The 6,000-nt window shown below is 34.4% G+C and overlaps 1 protein-coding gene across 2 annotated transcripts in view; it reads right to left on the minus strand.

Moving 5' to 3' along the window:
* anchor (integral membrane protein GPR155 homolog anchor) overlaps window positions 1-6,000 on the minus strand; it is a 192,906-nt gene extending 186,906 nt beyond the window's left edge. For both annotated transcript variants that reach the window (XM_089093622.1, XM_089093621.1), the window contains exon 1: window positions 5,923-6,000. The gene's annotated coding sequence lies outside the window, so the exon portion shown is untranslated. The remainder of the gene's footprint in view (window positions 1-5,922) is intronic.

Genomic DNA, 6,000 nt, shown 5'->3' on the forward strand with positions numbered 1-6,000 from the left:
AAAAAAAAACTTTCCGAAAAACATGTTTTTCAAGGAAAAGTAAAACAAATTTTAGTATTTTTTCCCCATGGAATACTTCTCTGGGAATGAGATAAATAATCTAAATCCCTATCCCCTAAAATATAGGCTATAATTAACTAAATAACTGGCAATTGAAAACGAACAGAAATTAATTTAAAAAAAAACCTTCGGAAAAATAAGTTTTTCAAAGAAAAGTAAAGACGATACTAAACTTAAGATCAAAATAAATAAATTCCTAAAATAATTCAAACTCAAAACAACCAGAAATTGTTATTAAAGAATAAAAAGCCCAAAACAGACAGAAATTGAATAAACAATCATAGCAAACAAACATACAGCCTGTACTAGTATAAATGAATAAATAATCTTGAAACGAGTAAAACTTAAATTGAATATGTAAATCAAGCTTAAAACGAACAAAATTACTTCAAGCTAAAATTCATATTAAACTATATAAGCGAATTATATTACAAATATTTTCTTTTTTATTTGCAACATTAAAAACAAAAATAAAAATTATAGTGAAATGCAATCTTGAACTGCTGTGCTTTCATCAGTTAACTTTATTATAGGCTATATTCCGTTTCCTTTTATTAGTTCTTTCCCAACAACTGTTCAAGACACATATGATTTTCGAACGAGTTAAATTACAAACATTTTCTTTTCTACTTATTACAGCATTGAAAATAAAATAAATATTACAGTGAAATAAAATATTGAACTAATGAACTTCGGCAATTAATATCTTTATATATCAAATATTCATTTTAGTTTTATGAGTTCTTTCAAAGACTGTTCAAGACACGTATAGTTTTCAGTAAAGCACCAATGACGCGGTAGGATTTAAACTTTTACAGCTCGAGAAGGGGGCAGTAGCAAAACTTCTGTTTGTAGTGATTTATGTTCGTTTTAAGTTTAATCTGAATATATTTGATTTTACTCATTTTCAGAATTATTTACTCATTTATATTAGTGCCTGTTTTCTGTATATTTGCGATGATTGTTTATTTAAAAAGTATAGGAATTTATTTCTGCTGGTCTTAAGTTTGATATGACTCTTTGCTATTCTTTGAAACATTTCTTTTTTGAAAGTTTTTTTTTTAATTAATTTCAGGTAATACGCCCCTGACCAAACGAACCCTAATTCTAGCTGAGGTTCCATTGGATCAGTTTTTTAGCTTTCCATAATCAACTGTTATGCCAAGCCCCCTAAGGAAATAGCAATGAAGCGGGTAATTCTTTTCAAGCTTTCTCCAATTTTCTACCTTTTCCCATTCAAGCAATAAATTAGACATATTATTTACCAAGGGTGATTAGCTTTAATTAACATTTGGTGGCATAGAGACTATCATGTCGCTCCAAACTTGTTCTTTCATATTTGCACACAGTCGAGGGCACCCAAAGGCCAGAGGGGAGAGGGAAGGCAAGGGATTTGCTTCCCACCCCTGGAAGACGAAAGATGTACACAAATTATAAAGAATTTTAATTCGAAAGAAAAAATCAGACTTAGGAAAAACAAAACCAAACAAGTCTCAATTTCTCACGATCATCCATCCGACTTTCTAAGACTATAACGAAGGAAAAATTGCGATGGCTTAGACACATTTTACGAATGGAGGATGGCAGATTATTACGTATTGTGCCACCCACCTGAAGCTGGATGAAAGGCAGGCCATCCCCGAATTGGTAACTTCTGGGGGGGGGGTAAAAAGTGAAGCCTTGAATACATTGCGGTGGAGAGGGAGTGTGTGCTGCTGTGTTGACCTCAGGCGGCTTGGTGCCGCAGTGACTTGTTGATAGCAGTAGTAGAGGTAGTCTGACCTCCATCCCGGCCCATTATTGGAGAAAAGCTGGTGCAGGGGCCAGGAAAAACCATGCAACGTTACTAAATAAACCGATTTAGTGAAAATGATGGTATTGAAGTCCAACAAAGGATGCAAAATCATTTAACATAGTACAAATAATTTATATGTACAAAGTCATTTATGACTATGAGTATGTATTTTAACTGACAAAAGACCTGTGTGTCATCTTGAAACTGTAAAGACCTTTTGCAGATTTGCTGTTTATTATGCATTGCAAAAAAAACGAGTTGCGTATCCGAAATCCAATTTTCGGAATATTCATTACAGACAGCCTCGAGGGGGGGATAATCACGAGCCTACATGATGCCAAATTAAGAAAGGGGATTAGATTAGAACCCCCCCCCCCCTACTTGAAAGACCACAAATATGAACTAGAACTCCGGTGCTGAGTCCCCACGGAATGTTGCAATTACTGTAAACCATGGGTCACAGTTTCGTAGCAAGACTTGTAACTATATCCGAAGGGCAATTAATTTGTATTTTTTCGTATCATGATTGCAGATACGTTACAGTTATTGTTAGCTATTATTTGTAAAGTCAATGTGTAATTAGAGAACTTTTTAGATAAGTTTTCAGTGTATGTTGTCGTCAAACTCTGTATCCGCTTTGTTTTTATTTTTAGCTATATTAAAACCACAGTTCATATAATTATCCAGTAAGCTTACCGCAGGTCATTTCTGGTCTTCGTTCTCGGTGCGAACAAAAAGCTCCTCCCACTTCTTTCTGCATTAGCGGGTCCACTTGTTTCCGATTAGATCACAGTCTGACTTATCTACCCGTGAAAAGGTCTGATGCCGCTTATGTTTCTATCTGCAAAAACGTTCTCTGGAGCACTCGCACCTTGGTCCGGGTTTTTATAATGGGTGAGATAGGGAAAGATCATACTGGATAATTATATAAACTGTGATTAAAACAGTGTACTGTTTACTGCAGGTAACGAACATCCAGGAATTGGTTCATTGTGTAAACTTTTATTTCCAAGTGTGCGATTCATTTTTCGGTATAGAATTGTGCATGTCTTATTGCTTACTTGTCATGACATTAAACTTCTATAATATAATAGACATCGAAACTTTCAGAAAAAAAAAAAAAAATCAGAACATCTGTTTCAAAATCAGAATTTCAAGTATTATTTCCCACAAATTTATGAGGGATACACTTTTGCTTGTGTTGTCGAAAAGATAAATAAACGTCTATCAGTATTCAAAGTTGTTTAATTTCTAAAAAGCTATGCTTCGAAGCTAGGACATTTTACTTAGACAAATTGCAGGGCATTCACAGAACCAAAACTCCCAAGTAGAAGAAATCCCAGAAAGAATCTATTTTTGGAAATCCAATGTAAGCTCTAGTTATTACACGATAATCTATCCGCGTTAGAATTAAGATTCTATCCTATCTAGAAAAAAATTTTATCCCTAGGATGTCAAGGAAATCGATGCGCAATGACAACTTTAGAAAGTATTTCTTAGTGTAGAGTTTATTTTTGAACATAGAAGAGTGCATGTCTTCTAGCTTAGTTTTCATGACATTAAGCGTCTAAAATATAATAAACATCAACATCAAAACTTTAGAAAAAGCTTGGAACTTCTATGTGTCGCAATAAGGATTTACGGTTTTATTTCTCAAAAAATTTACGAGTTACAGAAATTTTGATTAGGTTTCCGAAGAGATAATATGAAGTTCTATCAGTAATTCAAACTTATTTAATTTGTAGAAGTTTAGCTTCGCAGCTAGGACATTTTACCTAGAAAAAATGTAGAGAATTCGCAAAACTAGAATTTCAAAATAGAGAAAGTCACAGAAGGAATCTTAGTTCTGGAAAACCAATCTCCGCTCTAGATCTTAGAAGATCAGGATCTCTCTATCTGCGTAAGAAGATCAAGATCTGTCTATTCACGTAAAAAAAAATTCTACCTTGTCTAGAAAAAAAATTCTCCTAGGATATAAAAAAATTTGATGCATTGGGACAACGTTGGAAATTATTTCTAAGTGAACGGAGCAATTTCGTGTATAATAAAGTTAATGTCATCTGGTTTTTTTTTTTCCCATTATTACTCGTTCAAATACAAGAGACATAAAATCGCAATTTTCAAAGTACAACCCACAAAATGGGAGTTGAACATTTGAGACCGACATTTCTAGAACTAATTCAAAGAAATCTAGAGGAGATGTGAAATTTTGTTCTGCATATCTCAGGGATATATTTAGTCTTCTGCATTGCAGACTAACTATTTATTCTGCAATGCAAAAAAGACAAGTTGATTATCTGGGATCTTATTGTCGAAATTATCATTACAGACAGCCTTAGGAGGGGGGATACTCATGCGGCAATATGATGCCAAATTAAGAAAGCGGATTAGACTATTGTCTGAAGGAGTACAACATAAAATTGTTGTGTAGATCTTTACTTTCCAAACTAGGATAGTTTTGTCTTGACACCATGCAGATCGTCAGAAAAAAAAGTTTTTATTCTGGAAAACTATTGGAAATTGTACAAGCTTCGCTGTAACTCTTCTGCCCCGTCTGTCTATCCAAGCTTCGCTATTCGGGGAAGGTCAGGTCCCTCCAAAAGAAAAAGAAAACAAGTAATATCAAATTGTTGAATCCTGTATATTTCACAAGACTTCATTGGATCAGGTCTACCCCTACCACTTACCACTTCACTTACCACTTATCACTTACCACTTTGGAGTCCGCTGATCATGACAAAGCTTCGAGCGCGTTTTGCAACAAAATAAGTAAAATGTTTTTTAATGCATTGGAACAATTGACAAAAGCAAAAAATTGAAGGCTTTATTTTTGGAAGGAAAAACAGGCTGGGATAGAGCTAAATAGAGAAAAATATTCTCTAAGGTGAAACTAAACATTTACAGACTTACAGAGGACCAGCTCATTTTTGTCGCCCTCCCCCACCATCTGTTCCAAACATACTACCCCATCCTGAGGACACTTTTCCAAGGGGAAGGGGTTTGACAAGTCTAAAAAACTCTACTCCTAGGTAAGGGCTTGAAAAAATTTGCTGGAGTTATATGAAAATGTGCCCTTTCTATATACAGTTGTTATTCCAGAGGATTTGAAGTTGTTGCTAAAGCAGAGGGGAGGGGACATATTTTGGTACTTATGTAATATATCTTACACACCGCTATATACTGTATACGGAAACGCTTCAGGAAACCAGTCAAACGGGTATTTGCAATGGATAAATGAATCGCAAAGTGGGGTTTGTCATTCCGTTTACAATGTTTAAACTATTGTTTTTGGGGGTTTAGTGGGAAAAAAGGTACTTAGGTTAGGTTAGGTTACGTATTTAATATAGGCTATGCTTTACCCCCTACCCCCTAATGTGCAAATATATAGTCCAAAGTTATTTCTAAACTATTATATTTTGATTCTATTTTATTTCATTAGCATTAACCAAACATGATTTCTTTCGTGTGTAAGATATAATGCCTAAGTACCCATATTTTGAAAAGAAGTTCCCAAAATAATTCCTAAATGTATAAAAGTTTTGCCCATTTTTGCCCTTGTCATTATGTTCCTCTAAAGGAGAGGAAGGGCACAAATACCTGCTCTCTTCAGGTGCCTATAATGAGCCTTTATTTAAATTATTCTTAGCATGAAAGATGCATCTTATTGCGGCCACGAGGGACAAGAAACATTTTCTGGTATTGAGGGGGGGACACGCATAAGCAGATACTTAATTGCAAACAACAACAAATACTCTGACGCCATGGCAATTATATACTTGTAATTTCTATAATTTTCTTAAACTTAAAAAAGAGTGAGGCCTTTGCGAGTACTTCGCAATTTAACTGCTGTATTTTTTTTTCATAAGGATTTTCCTATAATTTGCACTGGTTTATTACCAAAACCTCCTGCCTCCGACCGTGTAGGGTTTTGGTACGTTTTTCCACCGGAAGTTTTAACCATAGAAATGGTTAGATCTGCGATACTGCATTTTAAATACACGAATCAGTTAAAAATTTGACACAGCAATGTTAAAGAGATGTCGGTCATATTACTAGTCTTTACTTACAAATAAGTCTTCTATGTCACTATACTCTTATTAGACTGTTAATCCTTCGTTACTTTCTCAGAACTATCATTCAATTTC

The sequence above is a fragment of the Artemia sp. Qi Xiang Cuo genome, chromosome 8 (genome assembly GCF_049724085.1).
Source record: "Artemia sp. Qi Xiang Cuo chromosome 8, ASM4972408v1, whole genome shotgun sequence".
Taxonomy (NCBI): Eukaryota; Metazoa; Arthropoda; class Branchiopoda; order Anostraca; family Artemiidae; genus Artemia; species Artemia sp. Qi Xiang Cuo.